Source organism: Mirounga leonina, unplaced genomic scaffold (assembly GCF_011800145.1).
Source record: "Mirounga leonina isolate KUSES-001 unplaced genomic scaffold, KU_Mleo_1.0 Mir_366, whole genome shotgun sequence".
NCBI classification, from domain to species: Eukaryota; Metazoa; Chordata; class Mammalia; order Carnivora; family Phocidae; genus Mirounga; species Mirounga leonina.
Window position 1 is genome coordinate 18,717,326 of NW_023270709.1, and position 17,794 is coordinate 18,735,119.

General features: G+C 42.8%; 1 long non-coding RNA gene across 1 annotated transcript; it reads right to left on the reverse strand.

The window, feature by feature from the left end:
- Positions 1 to 1,040: 1,040 nt before the first annotated feature.
- Positions 1,041 to 15,916, reverse strand: LOC117997439. The gene is made up of 3 exons (XR_004675819.1): positions 15,872 to 15,916; positions 9,529 to 9,718; positions 1,041 to 1,143 (listed from the first exon to the last, which is right to left on the reverse strand). It is a non-coding gene; the product is annotated as an uncharacterized LOC117997439 (long non-coding RNA).
- Between the last annotated feature and the right edge of the window lie 1,878 nt (positions 15,917 to 17,794).

Consider the following 17,794-nt stretch of genomic DNA (forward strand, 5'->3'; position numbering starts at 1 on the left):
ACAACCCTTTCATCTATAAAATCACTGCCCCCTTAGTCCATCTCTAAGTCTCATTATTCTAGTTTCTTCTACACACTATGGCCAGATTGGTTTTCCTAATGATAGCTCTGTTCTTGGCCTTGCCCTGTTCACAGGCAGCTCTTCACCCTTAGACTGATGTAGAAATTTTCATCTGCAATCGAGACCTGCTGCTATTAAATTCCAGCCAATAGTTTAGTCATTTTTCCCTCTCTGACTCTCTGACCCGCCCCCCCCCCCACTTCTCCTCTGCACTTGAGCCAATGTGGACTGCTTTCTGTTCTCTATCTTCATTGTTCTGTCTGCATTGTTCTCTCCCCAGTCTCAATCTTTTAATATTGTTTTTGTCTCCTAAAACCATTCCAATTCCCATCTCTTTAAAGAAAATTTTTCCTGGGTCCCCCAACCATGTATGGTATTCCCTTATGGTAGTACCTGCTGAGCCTTGTATTTCTCCTTGAAATGTGTGTATTGCCTTCCACCTGCATTCTTCAGCTAGACTGTGAGCTCCTCCAGGGGAGGCCACATGTCATAATCTCATCTTTGTGTCACAGCCCAACCCCTACCACACAGTATCCTGCTCAAAATGGGTACTAAAGGGAAGGACCTGAATCAACATAATTTCGATTTATTTATAAATAAGCAAAGGCATATCAGATGCTAAATGGGATTATGGAAGGAAACTATCGGATGAGAAATGTCCATGGAAGACTCGTTGCATTTCTTCCCTTTGGAAAAGAAAGGACATCTTTTCACCCAGTCCTCATACTGGAGTGAAGTCCTCATTCCTGGAGTTGAAGGACCTTCCCTTGCCCCCAGCACCATGTTAGGAAACCTGAATGGTGGGGGGATGGCAGAGCGAAAGAGAGGGATTTGGGAGGCTCCTTACCACTAAGAAAAAGCAGGGGTGGGGTGGTGAGTGTGGGGTGGGATGATAGAAAGAAAAATGAGTCACTCAACTGGAGATAAAAGGCCATCCGAGGGGTTGAGAGCAGGGCTGCTGAGGTCCCGCCACACAGCTCTGCTCTTCTTATAACTTCATCTCCGCCCTTGCCTCCTCGTCTATGGAATTCCACAGAGGTGATGAGCGCCCAGAGCCCTGCAAGATTCTTGAATTAAAAGGCACTAGGTAAAGACAAAACATTAGCATTGTTACAAGGAACCTGTCATAGACAGAAACAGACACCACAATGCATAATTTTTTAAAAATAAATACCATGCTGTCAAATGGGAGAGTGGCTGTTAGATAATTTGGCACCCACAGTGGAGCAAATGTTCAGGAGAGGTGAGTATTTTTCCACTATTCCAGAAGGCTGAGAGCATAAACAGCAACAATTTCTGCATCAATCTTTCAGCCGCGTCCATCAAATTAGGCTTTCAAGTTTAATGCTGAATAAAATCCCCTAAAAACAGCGGAGAGCAAGCCCAGACGGAACATCTTGAAAGTGGTAAGCCGAGAGGGAGTGTGTGCACATGCCACGTGAGTGTTTGGCAGAGCCAGAAAACGCAGCACGGTACAAAAATCATCAGTCTGTGGTTTTCTTCCGGGCGGTCCCTTTGACCGGTCCCCAGGGAACTCGCGGGGCAACTGCGCGGTCCAACTGCCGCAGAAGCTTAGGCAGCGTGGATGGGATCAGAATGGGGGCGCCGTTGGCGGGACTCTGTCCGCTCCGACAAAGGAGGACACGCCAAGAGCAGAGAGAACGTTCGCGAGAGGTGTGTCCCCCCCCCAACCCTAATGTAGGCCGGCTCTTCGTGCCAACCGCGGCGACGAGGGGCAGCGAGATCAGCCGTGTGTGTCTGGATCCAGGACCAAGGGCATAGCGGAGGGGGCGGGAGGGCGAGAGGCAGCCTTGCCCATGAGCATGGCTAATAATAGTTGTGTTGATACCAGGGAGAATTAAAGCCACAGCAGAAGGGGAAACTAAAGACACTAAATTTTAGTCGAGCTAATTTTGGAAGAGAGGGGAAAGTGCTGAGGGAAATGAAACAGGATAAAGCTGTTGAAGAGAAAACCACGAAGGAAATAGAAAGTATTCAAAGATAAATTATTGCATGACCAAAATCACTACGGGCTACCCAGTCATAAATATTCCAAGGGGTGGGGGGAGGCAAGGTGGATTAAAAGGTGAGAGGCACAGACATGCTGCGTAATATGAATTTGTGTAAGTATGGGAAATCAAGGATGGGCCAAAAGGCAACTGCTGAATGGAGATGAAAGAGGGAGAGGTCATTCTTCCCTCGGACAAGCACCTCTGTCTATGCCTCTATACATTTTCTCCCAGTTCCGTTTCTGCCATCCTATAAATACTCCTATTTGTGCTTTTCCACCTGGCAGCCACTACAAGTCCCTTGATTCAGCTCATGTTGACACCCATATGTCCTTGACTGAAGGAAGGGAGGCCGTCTATCTGCAGACGGGGGGAAACCCACCTCCGAGAAAACACTACGGACTTGGACGGTGGCTGTCCAGCGTGTTTGGTAAGAAGTCGTCCCTCCGCATAGGAACAACAGGTGAGGGAAAAGCTTCTGAGGAACACAGTGAATGAGTGAAGATGTTGGCAATGGATATAGGGACCACCAGCTCGTTATGGAGAACACAGAGTCACCGAAGAAGGCACCAGCGTGTATCTCTGCCCACAGTTCCCTGACGGACACTCCTTTGTACTCAGTGGGAAGAAGGCAACATCTATCTGTGTGGCTCAGCACGAGGGTAAGGAAGGCACAGGGGAACTGCGGATCTGAAGCCTTAATTCCCTGGTAAGTAGGTCAAGTGGAAGTCTGTAAATTAAAAATGGAAATCAGGAAAGGGCAAAAATCATACCTCATGGCTAAATTGCCGACTACAACTCAGCATGGCAGAAAGGGGAAAATAGTAATAATAATCATAAATCCTCAGATCTCTGGAAATCAAATACACTTATCAGCAAGCACACATACTCTGCAATCCAAAATAACGTGAGTTTTAATATTTCATTATAAGAGAGTTTGAGGGGTCTCAGGTGGGTAGGTAGCTTGCATTTGGTACAAAGACTCTGAAAAAATTTTCACGCTAATAGTTACTGCTTAGAGGCAAGCACCTCTGACCCTTTTCTAGACGCCCCCCCCCTCCCCGCTGGGGGCTGACCACAAGTCAGGAATCCCCAAACTACTCTACTATCTTCATGTGAGATACACTTGGAGGAGAGCTGACATGGTTAGACCTTTTGCAGTAGAGATAGTAACGTCTCCTCACTAGGAAATCTGGTGGGAAAGAGTCCCAGAAAATGGAGTGGGGGGCTGGAGCCAGCTTAAAGACTGAGGAGAGCAGACTGACTCCAGATGCTCAGAAAAGCTGGGGGGCAAGAGGCCATGCCTGGCAACACTAACATCCTAGCTCACACATAGTACATTTACAACGGGAAATACAGAGAGGGCTATACTGGGCTGACTAGAGTCCCCCCGATCATGCATGGTCTTCCCAAACCTCAGAATGTGAGCCTATTTGGAAATAGGGGTGTTGCAGGTGTAATTAGTTAAGATGAGGTCATACTGGAGTAGGGTGGGCCCTAAATCCAATGGCTGCTATCTTCAAAAGACAGATACAGACACACATGCGCCATGTGGATGGCCATAGGGACAGGGAGCAGAGATTTGAGTAACGCAGGTACAGACCAAGGGATGCCAAGGATTGCAGGCAACCTCCAAAAGCCAGGGAGATACGAGGAAGGACTCTTCCCTGGCACCTGCCGAGAAAGTATGGTCCTGCTGTCACCTTGATTTTGGACTTCTAGCCTCTAGAATGTGGGAGAGTAAATTTCTATTGTTTTAAGCCATTCAATTTGTTGTACTTTGTTAACTAGCACAAGAGCTATCCAAGGAGTAAATGACAAAAGGAGGGAAGAAACAGAATTCACTACAAAAAACCAACCCAAAGACATAAAAGCACAGCTTCTCAGGACTTTTTGCCACGGAGTAAACAACCCAGTGTAGCCCACACACACGGTCGGGGGTAGGGGAGACAAGCAGAGGAAATTTTTAAGATCAAGTCTCAGGACAATTTCTATGTGCAGGAAAGTAACACTTCAACCCCCACTGGCCAAATACTTCAAAGGGGACAGTGGGCAGGGACAGAAAAGAAAGCATCTTTTGTTTGCAAGGGGCAGTGTTTTTAGCTGCTTCCTGCTGGAAGCTCTTCTTCCCACCTGACAGCACAGGGGAAGGATAAATCATCCTCCTAAGCAGGCCCCACGGAGACACCAGGGGGTTTGTTGGAATCTGTATAGTAGGAGATTCAGGCACTTAGAATAAACCATGGAAGTCAGGCTGGGCAGATGCGTGGGGCAGTTGCTTCTCTGGTATTCTTCCACATGCCCATGGCCAGTTCCTTCTTCTGTTCCTCAAGGTGTGGTTCCAAGTCTTCAAGACTTTTCCTGAGGCCCCCGGCCTCCTCCTTCTGTTCTCTTCTTTCTTGACTCTGTACATCCATGCACCGCACTTCACAGAGGAAATTCAGGCCACCCACCATGCATTCCCTCAAGTTCCTGTCCCCTTTGCTACAAATATCCATTGTGGTCTTTCCCTCCTGTCCTGAAAGAATTGGATGCCCCCCTCAGGTTCAAAGTCAACTCCTCCACCTGTTCTCGGTATCTTTCATGCTTCTCAGGGGCCTTGATCCACCAGCTATTTCCTCTTGCATGTCCCCAGCCTCTTCTTGTCACTTCAGTAGAAAATATATATTTTATATATATATATTTTTTCAATCTTTCTCAATTTAGGAACCTCTCTCTGGCTTCTGTGATAGCTCCCATCATCCTCAGTAATTACCCTCTCCTATTCCTTCCCTTCTTGAAGCTTCTTGGAAGAACAGACTGCATTCAACAGGTGTATTGTTTTGCACATCTTGCTACAAGCCTGGCTTTGGCATCACCATTACACTGTGACACTGAATCCTAGGCAAGGCGGTTGCCGGATGAGTGAATACTTTCTCGCCTTATCTAGTTGGTATCTCTGTGGTATTTGGCATTGGCCTCCTTGAAATTCTATTCTTCTTTGACTTCAATGACATTACTCTCTTGTCTGCCTCCTGCCTCTCTGGAAACTCTATTTCTATTCGCCAGTCTTGATCTCTTTTTGTTTCTAGAGTACCCCATGGTCTTCTAATACCAGCCCCCTCCTTTATTCTGAGCCCTCTCTTTTCTACTCCAAGAGGAAAATTCTTAGAAACACACTGCCCACAGAATATCATCCACACCCGTATCTTAATACATGCTGATGAATCCCACATATATATCCAAGGCTCTGTTCTTTCTCCTTAGATTCATGTCCCACAGGCCCTCCCAGTTCAACATGTTCAAAGTTAAACAATCATCCTGCTCGGTTACTCCTTTGCTCACAGCACCCCCCAGTCAAAACCCCCTGTTCTCTCCCTTAGCTCCTTCCATTTGCTACTGATAATTCCACTAAGGTTTCTTGAAGTACCGAGTATCTAGGTGCTTGGTCCTGAGCTTGCAGAGATAAATGAGATCTCAGAGAACAGTAGGAGAGAAAGTCAAGTAAACACGTAAGTTGTAATCTAACAATAGAAGCAAAACTAGAAGTCATGTACAAGATATAGAGGTAGCATGGAAGAGAGAATGATTATCTGGATCAGACTAGGAGGGAGATTAGATCCACAGTGCCAGAGAATGCTCTTAATGGTGGATGAGATTGTCTCTTCCCTCAAGAGCTGCTGATCTGTCTCAGTTAATGCTCACCACCAGCAATCCACCATCTGAGCCTGAATCTGGGAGTGTTCCTAGAATTGTCTTCTATATCTGATCAATGTTGGTCAGTTACACATGCAAAGATCTCTCAAAACTTATCCCTTGGACAAATTTGATTTATCTCCTAATTGGCTTAATTTACATTTCACCTTCAATCTACCTTTATGAGAGCAAGGAATTTTTCTGCTTTGGTCAATTCTCTATCACACATGATTAGATAAATCTCTGTATATAGTGGGTACTTAATAAATAGCTGGTGAATGCGAGAATGCTCCAGAGGGATATTCCTAAAAGCTAGATCTTATCATGCCACTTCACAAATTTTCAGGGCTCCTCATTGCAATCAAAGTAAAATTGACAATGGGCTGGGCAAACAAATATACTCATTATATTCCAGTCTCTGCAAATTTTATCAACAAATCACTCCATCAGGCTTCTGTGTCTTTAAGCATACTGTTGCCTCCTTTCAAATTAACTTACCTTGCTGGTCCTTAAGATGGATTTCTCTCTCTCTCTCTCTTTTTTTTTTTGAGTTTATTTATTTATTTATTTATTTATTTATTTATTTATTTATTTATAGTAATCTCTAGACCCAACATAGGGCCCAAACTCACAGCCCTGAGATCAAGAGTCCTGTGCTCTTCCGACTGAGCCAGCCAGGCACCTCAAGATGGACTTCTCATCTTTAAAAATTCAAGCATCGTCTTTTTATTTCTCTCATTCATTCTTCCTGACCAAATAAGACTGTGACTTGTCCTTGACCCTCTGTGTTCTTAGACTCTCACAATATTTATCACTAATTATCTCTTTGATATATTTACATATCCACTTCCCCCAGTAAATCGTGAGCTCCTTGAAGACAGGACCTAGGAGTCAGAACAACAACAAAAACATCAACCTAATTAGTATGTGATGGTGTCACTCTTGGGTCAAAGAGAAAACCACAAGAATAAGCAAATGCAGGCTGATTTGAGATGCTCCTTCTATTATCCCCATATTGCCGTCTCCCTGGGTGAAATTATATTGCATTTATATAAGAAGGCAATCAAGTGTGTAATATATTTAGAAAGAGTTCTATCAAAATGATTCAGATTTTTTAAAATATTTGGGAGCTTACAGAGGATAAGCTTTAATTATCTAAAGACTCATTGATATGGAACACTTCATTGCCTTCCAAACCTAGATAAATGGATCTATACAAAGGTCACAAAACATGCAACCACACCTTCAGAGCAAATGGTATGATCTGCACCGTGGAGCCCCAGAGGAAAAACTAGAAAGACCATGGATAAAAGCCACAAAACTGGAGAGACTATGAAACATTCAGCAGGAGAAAAGAAAAGAGATGATGCTGCAGGAGGGACAGTGTTCTACGGGCCTGAAAGAGAACTTTCTTCTTTGAGGTATGCAGGGAGATTGCTGCTTATGAAGTGTTTTCAAAATCATGATATTCAGCATGCCTTTGACTCTCTTGATTTGCAAAGCATGATCATGAATATTAACTAATTGATCAACCTGCAAAACACTCTTTAGAATTCGTAATACTGGATCCCAGTGAAGGAACAGCAAACAGGCCTGCAGAAGCCACATAACATCTTATGGTTGGCTCAGAATCCTCTCTAGCAGTCAGGTCAACCATGGTAGATGTATCCTGGTCAGGTCTTAGCCTTGGGCCAGTGTTTCCCAAGTTCTGGAACCTTCATGAGATGAGTTTAGTTGGTAAAGGACATTTTTCCCCCCAGCTTTATTGAGAAGGATACACATTTTTTATTTTGATAGTTGATTATTTTAATGTGCCTTTGGAAAGTTCATAAGTATAGCATCTTGGGGCACCTGGGTGGTGCAGTCGGTTAAGCATCTGACTCTTGGTTTCAGCTCAGGTCGTGATCTCAGGGTCATGAGATAGAGTCCCGGGTTGGGCTCCATGCTGAGCATGGAGTCCGCTTGAGATTCTCTCTCTCTCTCCCTCTGACCCTCCCACTCATGCTCACTCTCTAAAATAGAAAACAAATCTCTAAAAAAGTAAATATAGCATCTTATTGATGATTTCATAATGCTGAAGATAAGTAAAAAATGAAAAAAGAAGTCTATTCAAAGAAAAATAGCAATCACGTGACACTATGTGCCTATGGGAAAAAGCCACCACGGTGACCTATGAATGACCGACGTTTGGGGAAATGCTGAATAAGGAAAATACTCACTTCCATTGTTTCAAATTTGTGCCTGCTTCATCTTCATGTTTATAACTAAGTGATTCTAAATTTGTGGAGTTTTTGTTTCTGATGTGGAGTTAAAGGAAAGGGATAGAAATAAGGATGCTGTTTGAGGAAAAAGGAAGCAAGGAGGGAAAGCTTTGCCTTCAAGTTCTAAATGTCAGTTAAAGACAACGAGCAGAAAGAAGTCCTTGGAATACAGTGCATGAGAGAGTTCCCGTGAAGATGTGGCTCTATTTTATTTAGAACTTGGCTCTCTTGAGTGCCCTGGGGAGACAGGCATCTCATTTTCTAGAGGGGCCCAGAGCAACAGCACTCGCTCGGCATTCTCCTTGCCAGCATCTCGCACAAACAGCACGTAGCAGTGGCTCAAACAGACGACACTCAGAGCCCAGCTTCCTTAGTAGAGACGAGTCTCCCGCAGGTGTCGACCAAAAAGAGAAAATGGAGTGGAGGGGTTTTTTTTTTTTCAAACTTTCCTTTTTCTTTTTTTTTTCCTCAAAATTACCTCTTCTAATTTTATGCTTGTAGTTGATAAGAATTTAACAGAAGAAACCAGACTGAGAATATAAGAAAAGAGGTGACACAGAGGCATACCCTTCTGTAGAGAGGGCTGAAGCAGAACCAGGGGCCAGATCTGCCAAAAGGAAGGCCTGCGACATCACACGTCAACAACCAAGGGATGCTCTGTGGGGTCCTGGGCAAGGGTCTAGCCTCTCTGGCCCTAGGATATTTCCCTGCCTCATCTGAGACCACTCCTGCTCAAATAGTCCATTCTCTCAACCTGGTTGGTGCCTCTTTGTTTTTCAAGACTCAACCCAACCTCACTTCTTTCTGAAGACCTCCTTGGTTCTTGCGTTCTGAGTCAGATCCAAATGTGTGGGGCTCCCATGGTCCCCCTGCCTCCTTCCCTGCCTCACGCCCCTCCCTTATTAGATCCTTTGGCAGATGTTTACTGAGCACCCAGTATGCTCCAATGACTCTTCTAAGCACTAGAGCTATAAGGGCTGTGACCCTGTGTTCATGGCATGTATGGGGGGAGTGGTGGGGGCGGGGAAAAACACAGCACCCCCAACAGACACCCCAAATCATAAACCACATAATTTTTTTATGACAAAAGTTCTGTGATGCCAACAAAAAGGGTCATGTTGTAGTGACCTAAGGAAGGCTGTTTTCTCTAGATTGGGTAGACAGAGAAAGCCTCTCTGAAGAGATCACTTTAAGCTGAGGCCTTAATGACACACAAAAAAGTCATAAATGGGAAGATCTGGAAGGTCTGTGGCAACAGCATAGGAAAAAGTTCTGAGAAGAGAAAGAGCTTTTGGGGAGTTCCAGGAATAGAAACAAGGCCTGTGGGGTTCGAGTGGAATGAGTGAAGCAGGGTCAAGATGAGGCATTGAGGTAAGTAAAGGGCAGGACCACAGGGCTTTTGAGGCCATGGAAAGGCATTGGGTTTTATTCCAAGGGCAAAGGGAGGCCACCCTTTTCAACCAGGGTGGGGTGGGAGGATCTTACCAAAATCACCTGAGGAGCTATTTTTGGGGGGGACTCACCTATTTGCCAGACATTCTGATTCCTCAGGTCTGGGGTAGACCAGGCATCGCATCTGGTGAACAGTCGACCAAGATGCTCTGTAGGCAACCCCCAGACGTGACAGATTCCAGACAAGCTCATCTTCCCTTCACTTTCCTCCATGTGACCAAGGACTCTCCTTGTGTCCCATCTGTGACCATCCTTCATCACCTAAGTTGGAAATCAGAACCTTCCTTAATCCCTCCTTCACCTTCACAACTAAATTAAACCAGACTGAATCCTATGCATTTTATCATCAAAATATCTCTTGATAGGGTTCCCATGGCCGAGTGCATTAGTTTAGCCTTTCCTCGTCTCTCATCTGATACTCAGGAGTGCCCTCCTACTTGCCATGGTCATGCTTTCCAGGTACTGCTGACTTCCTTTCTTGTTAAACATCACTGATGACTCTATGTGCTTACAGAATAAATCTCAAGTCCTTACTATGATGTATCAGACCCTTATGAATCTGCCTCAACTTATGTCCCTCATGCCCCCCAGACATTCTATCTCCTGCCATCACTTCTTGCTTCTAGAACATTCCTTGCTTTTTCATGCCTGTCTTCTCACAAGCTCTTCCCTCTGTCAAGAGTGCTCTTCTCCCCATGCAAACTTCACTTATTTTTTAAGTTCCAGCTCAAACGAATCCTTCTCCCTAAGTGTAGGTGCCCCACATACACCACTTAGCACTTTGTATTTTCAGGACTTCTCATTTCAGTTATAAATATTTGAATCCCCAAGAGCCTCTTGAGAGCAGAGATTAGGTCTTATTTATTGCTTTATTTCTAGCACCTAGTATGGTATCTATCTGGCACAAAGTGCTCAAAAAGATATTCATTGAATGGATAAACCAGGTGATTACCTTTGTCCCCACCCCCATTTACCATATATTTTGATATCCAACCCCCCCTTTGCAAGCATACAAAAACAAACATGCAAGGTCCCAAATTCCAAGCCAGTTCTTTTCAATGGCCCCTACGAATACATCCTCACTCACAGCTTTAAATAATACAAGGTGATGCTAAATTGGAATTATCTTGGCACAGTAACTGCATCTGAGATTTAACTGAGTTTAGGCCAAAAGATTTCATTTTTCAAGTGGTTTTGCCAAAATGGCTAAAACAGAAACAAGAAGGCACTGCGTTAAATATAGTTTGCTTCCTCTTCTGTTCGGGGAGTTACTGGCCCACTTTGAAACTGGTGAAAGCTCTCCAGGGGAGAAAAGCAGCGATCATTCCTTTTAGTTTAACTACAGGTAGGACAACCACTCGGAGACACTGGAGTGTTTGAACTATTTGTCCTGGCACTTTTATTTGGGTTTACCTGATATAGTGCTCCGCTAAGAACTTGCTAATGAAAAAATGGTGTTATTAACGTTTGGCTGTGCTTAGAAGTCTAGGCAAGAAGGTCAGCAAGATCTAGAAAGAAGATGGCAGTATTTCTCCCTTAGAGGCTTACCCACTGCAGTCACAAAGCAGAGGACAGAAAGCAAAAGCAGCTTTAGGGCTAAGCTGGAAGACTTTTGATGCATAATTGAAATCCAACCAGAGCCTAGGGACAAGGGGGCTGCCATTGTACACAGAAGGTCTCTGATTTGGCTCCTTTGGATTGTTCAACTCTATTCAGCCTTGCCTGGACAACGGCAAGGAGCTTCCTGGAGCTGTGATCCCACTCTATACAATGAACGTTGCCCAACGTCAGGACGAAGGCAGGTTTCCATTTCCTCATCTATCAAATACAGGAATGCAGGTCTAGGAGAGGAAGAGTCTTTGAGGTCAGAGGAGTTGAAGATTGTTGACAAGGAGGTCTGTCACATGTCAGAGAAAGCTGCATGAAAACGTTGAGCAGGACCTGGAAAAATGCACAAGATGTAGAGGTCAAGAGCAGAGGAGAGCACTGTACTGAAGGGGATGTTGATTTGCACAGGGCAGAGACAGGGAAGGGGGAAGCATGTCCGGGGGACTGTTAATTAATTTGGTAGGACAGCTAACTCGCCCCTATATCTGTCATTTAAATCTTTTATCTGCTAACAGCAATCAAGTGCCCTCTCTAAGCTGAGCGCTGTATTCAGGGCCAGGGAAGGCAGAAATTGAGGTCCATCCTCAAATAACTCATAGTCCAATGGAGGAATCCGACTTGCAAACAAGTTCAGAGCAATGTGACTGATGCTATGGTAAGAGGCGTAAACAAATGCTTTAGAAGCACACAGTGAGGACTGCCTGATTGTCTGGAGGAGTCACAGAAGTCTTCGTGTAGGTGATGCCATTTGGATTGGGTCTTAAAGATCAGTAAGAGCTTGCTAAGCTAAGCAAGGCAGGAGAGCCCAGGCAAAGAGCAGGGGATCTTTCTGAGCCTTGACTCCTGTTATGGCTCAGCATGAACCCTCAAGTACTTCCAGTTTCCTTAATGTTCCTCACGTATGCCAGACTGGTTTTCAGCCCACTCTTTCTGCTCATTATCTGTTGCATGTGCCAAGCCTGGGATGCCCATTCCTAAATGCCAAGGCCCAGCACCCACCCCCTGCAGCTGTCCACGTGGTCTCCCCAGCTATAGTCAGCTGGAGAAATGATATTAATGCGGATCCATCTCAGATATCCAGAGATGCAGCCAGACAGTGGGCAGTAATGTAAGAGCTGGCATAAACTCATCCCAAAGCATTGCTCATTGGGGTCCTTCTACTCCTGTTCCCAAAAACATCTCAGGAAAATGTAATGCCAAGTCGACAAATGGCTGCCACTATTCCAGCCTACAATGTTCTCTCCCTGCTTTGAAATTCTAAAACACTCTTAGTTTGTACTGCCAACTTAGAATATATAAATGTATCATTTTAAAAATAAATTCATCATTTTAATTGTTTCTCATGTGTCACTAACGAGACAATAGTTAGTGGTATGTCCCTAACTTGACTATAAGCTCCTTCATGACAAGAACAAACTCTCATATTCTTCTCTAGGGAAGTAGCATGACCCTATGCCCCAGGGCACCAGGAGCAGTCCCAGTGACACCAGTTATGAGCATGCCCTCATTAGAAGCCTTCCAATAACCAGCCTTGTAGGGCAAACATCCATCCACTCAGTTGTAGGCACACAGAAAATATTTAATTCATTGATTTTCCCCAAATTTTCACCAACCACCTGGTCCTAAAGACAAAATGTCTTAGAGCATTGCCTAGCCTTGCACAAACTGCTCTAGAGTCTCCGCTGGATCCAAGACCGCCATTTTGTGCAACTGATTCCATGAGAAACAGCTCTAGCCCTGACATGCCATGTTATTTTCAAGATTCCCATTCTCTTCTCACCCTGGACACTTAACCTGACTTTGTCCAGAACTCAGCCTCACCACCTCATCCTGAAACCTGCTTTCTCCTTCATTCCCTCTTTCGGTGAATGGCATCCATTGTGTTGCTCAAACCAAAACCCTGGGAAACATCTTTTACTTCTAACTAGAATAACCGTAAATTTGCCATATGAACTGTTGCACTCGAGAGAGTGAAAAGAGGTGCTCATAGTAATTGCTCTAGCACAACTAGGACTCTTCTGGACAAGCCAGAATGTACAACCACTCTTCTTCTTCCTTTCACCTCTTCCTGCCTTTGATGATCAATCAATTAATCAATGGACAAGCCCTGTCAGTTCCATCTCCTAAGTATCTCTCAGGCCCTGGTGCCCCCATTTCTGTCACCATCATCTCTTGCTTAGATTATAGTGACACTCTAAACACATTTCCCTGTTTACAGTCTTGCAAGTTTCCAATCTACTTTCCACCAAACAGAGAGATCTTTCTAAAGCACACATTTAATCATCTCACCCCATGCTTAAAAACTCTTCAGTGGTTACATTTCTTTTTTTTTTAAAGAAAAAAGTTCAGGCTCCTCAATATGGTCCCCATTGACAAGTTTCAACATCTTCTTTCATTACCCTCATCTCTTAATTACCCTTAAAATTCATGTTACAGCCAGATTGATGTACTTTAGTTTCCCTGAAAATGCTGTCTCATCATGCAGTCTTTACATATGCTTTGCCCAGTGCCCCAAACCCTTCCCTTCCCTCACAGCTTTCACATGGTGAACTCTTCTTTATCCTGCAGTACCCTTTCTATCATACCCCGAAGGCTTACCACTACCCTTCACCCAGCAACTGACTCTGTTGAAACACAACTCTAATCAGTTCACTTCATTGATTAAACAATTCAGTGGTTTCTGATCTACAGCAGAAAATCCAAGATCCTTAGTAGATCTCTGCAAACATTGATTTCTCAATCAGACAGATTGCTCTGTCTTTGCTTTTACCATTCCTTGTGCCTAGAATGCTCCTCCATAGTTTTAGGGAATGCTGTGTTTGAATTTTGGTTCTAATACTTCTTAGTGGGTGATATTGGGCAAATTTTTAACTTATCTCTGTGTTAGTTTTATCCTTGGTGCAACAGGGATAATTATAGTATTTATTTTGGAATTTTTGTGAAGATGACATGAATGAATATTTTAAATAGTGCACATAATAAAACTTGCAACAAATCTTAGCTATCATCATTAGTATCCTTATTATTATTATTGATGTTCTAGACCTCATCTCCTTCAAGAAGTTTTTGTTCAACTACCAGGGTTCATTCATTCATTCAAAACCTACATATTAAGCCCCTACAGTCTACCAGAGACTCTCTAGACACTAAGAAATAAAGATGACTTACATACTCACTACTTTCAAGAATATCATAGTCTACTCTTCCTCCCATATTACTAGTGGTAATTGTATCACTTTAAAATAATGTACCAATATCGTCTATTCGTATGTCACCTTCTCCATGAGACTGTATGATCTTCAGAGGCAAAAAGGGATGTATTCATTCTTGGTCCCACAGTGTTGAGTACACTTCCTGGCACAGAGTAGGTTCTCAGTGAATGTTTGTTGGGCTAAACAAATACCACATTTCATCATGCTGGTCTTACACAACTCTTGGCAAATATTCTGCCAAAGCAAGTCTCAAATCATAAAAACCAGTTTATACCTGTTCTAAAATTTCCTTTCTTGTTTTGCTGTGCTGAAAAAAAAAAAGGTGCTACTGTATTATTTGTCTATGATGTCCAATAATTTCAGAAGTCTGCAGACTTTAGATGCAAAATGTGCTAGAGCCTGTTAAAAGTTATGGATAGAAATGAAACAATACTTATTTTGTCTAATTTTTCTCAGTAAGCTCCATAAAAATAATCATTGGGTACCTTCCCAAAGCATCAGTAACAGTCCTGTACTATGGACAAATTTCAGGAACGACTATCCAAACCTCAGGCCTTCTGTTCATTCCTCTTTCCAACCATCCATCCCTCCATCCACTCACCCATTCATTCACAAGTTAATACCAATTAACCTTAAACTCTATGACCAGAATGGTGTTAAGGCACTAAAGTCTTTCACATTCCAGTATTTCTTATACAATTTTCAGCAGTAAAAGTAGGAGTAATGGAGAAGACAATATGATGTCTAATTTCTCCTTAACACACTTATTATTAGTAGTTTTATTTAATCATATGCACTTTTATCAGAGTTTATGACAAATATGCCATGTTTTGTGAAAAGTCACCTTTCTAAGAAAAAATACTTTTTAAGTTGTTTTGAGAAAGCAATCATGAGTGAACAGGTAAAAGTCCTGAGAATTTAATAGAGCTAGAACCTCCGGGCCTAATGAATAAATGAAGAGAGATGGTCATGTGGTTCTAAGTTAAACAGTCAATTCCTCGGTGCTCACTTGGCAAATTGTAATTATTACCAGTGCCAAGTGTGCTAATAACATTAATAAATCCAATCTCCCAAACCAAACTTAATTGACCTGGAATAATTGCTAAGAACACCAGTCATAGTAAAAGGGAAAATGCTTCCCATGAACTTTCTGTCTCTGCACACTTAGAAGCAATGCATCAAGCAACAGGTTCTTCTAAGAAAATCCCACAAGAGCTCTTCTATCTCTCTAGTCCATGGTGTTTCATACTTTCCAAAAATTCTGGTCTCTTTTGAGTCAAAAGAGAAAGATCTCCAGACTTAGATATGCCATTTCCTGCAGAGTTACAGGGCAAGGCAAGGACAGCACGCCAAAGCCAGGAAATCTCAAGAGCGGTAAAAAGATTGGACCAGATCAGTGACAAGGAAACAATCACACACTTAGTCTTGCAAGAAGAGCTCCTTCTCAGGAGCCCTGAGCATGCCAACCTTCAGCCAAGCTCTGTTAACTTCATTAAATATCAACAAGCAAAGGTTGTATTATTACTTTGCTCAGTCTATTCCCTGTGGGGATAATTAGGAAGTTGGAAGAATTCAGGGCAATTCCCAAGCTTACCTGTCTTCCTTCTGCTGTACATGGGGACCTTCAGTTCCTAATCCTATATCAAACCAAGACAAACATAGCTAATTATGATTAACTGATGATAACATTCCAGAAAATCTTGCTTTTTCTCTCTGTTTCAAAATCCCTGCCATATTTTCCAGGTGTTTCCCTTGAGAGTGGATCATCAGCACTTCCTGGAGTATGCTGCCCACCTGTTCTTCTGGAAGCAGCAAACCACAAGCTCAACAGCAATATCTGAAGTCATTTTCTTCCTTGAGGTCCTTTTATAGCGTGTGTCTCATCTTGAAATCTGAAGAGGCTGACAAGTAGGACTTCTTCCATAGAGGAACATAGGGAGACATTCTGCCAAAGAACAGCAGACCTTCTGGTCTCATTGTCTGAAAGATCCTAATTCCTCATTAGTAATTAGTCATTTTTTCCTAGGATTTCTTAAGGCTTTCTAAGTTATCTAAAAAATGTAAATACTGTCTTTTATATATTATCTATGAATTTTGTTCCTTCACCTTGATTTCTATTTTGCTGGTTCCTTCCTTATTCTAGAATCATCTAATGAAATCATCAGCTCAGTAGTTGGGTGCTCTTGTCCTCTCCTGTCACCAAGAAGCATCCCTCTGCCTGGAGGCAATCAACTACAAGGGACAGACTCATGCACAAGGACCATGGAAAGCCTTGGAGAGACCATGCAAATCAGGCCAGCCTTTCCAACTACTGAAGTAAACCTTCAGGAGCCTTGCAGGCAAAGGTATATTTTGGGACATCAGCAATGCATATTTAAAGTTAAATCCCCTGTTATACATTAGTATTTTCCTTCCTTCCTCCCTCCCTTCCTTCCTACTTCCCTCTCTCCCTCTCTTCTTTCTTTCTTTCTTTTTCTTTCTTTCTCTTTCTTTCTTTCTTTCTTTCTTTCTTTCTTTCTTTCTTTCTTTCTTTCTTTCTTTCTTTCTTTCTTTCTCTTTCTTTCTTTCTTTCTTTCTTTCTTTCTTTCTTTCTTTCTTTCTTTCTTTCTTTCTTTCTCCCTTCTCTCTCTGTTTCTCCCCCCCCTCTCTCTCCCCCCACTCACACACACACAGAGATGCATAGATACAATCTGTTTTTTCTCACTGTGTCTGATTGCCTCTTTCTGTGTCTGTCTTTTTCTGTAATTTTCCACTTTATGTTTTTTTCTCTGTGGCTGTCTCTTTATGCCTCTCTTTAACCACCTACTTCTCCAATATTACTTTACCCAGTGTATCCCTTTCATTAAAACAAGAAAATCTTAATGTCCAATGGCTGCCACTAATTGGTCACATGAGCCAATGTGCCTACCCCGTTTTTAGGTTATTCTTCTTATAAGACCTGAGAGGATAATGTTTTTCCAGAGAAGACATTGATGCTTTTGTATTTCCATGATTTGGTTGCTTAAGAATGGTCTAGCAGTTTGCCAAAAGATATATAGAGAAGAAGCATACCTCTAGGGATAGGGAGTGCCCATCTTCTAATGGTGCCCAGCCAATACAGGAATTTGGTAACTTCATAAGAAATGATAAGGAGCTGAAGCCCAAGTCACATGCCATCAAGATTCATATTAAGTTATTCTGATGACTTTAGAAAACTGATGGTTTTCAGTCCTTACTATAGGAATATTTCAAACCAGCCTTCTACAAGTTTCTGATAGAATTAAAAGCAATCTCTTGTATCCATCCCTTCTCCACAATTCTATCTGGCAACCACATCAACATCTGGTGGATATTCTGAGTGGAATCTTAACCAACCTTCATAATTGGGAGAAGGAAATTGGAGTGTTAGTAAGAAAGAGTAGGAAAGATATTCAGAGCAGACAACACCACTGTAGGAAAGTACCTTTTAAATCTTGGAATAAATATATTCCAAATTGGGAAAGGGGTCACTAAAATAAATAAAAATTGACTAAGTTTA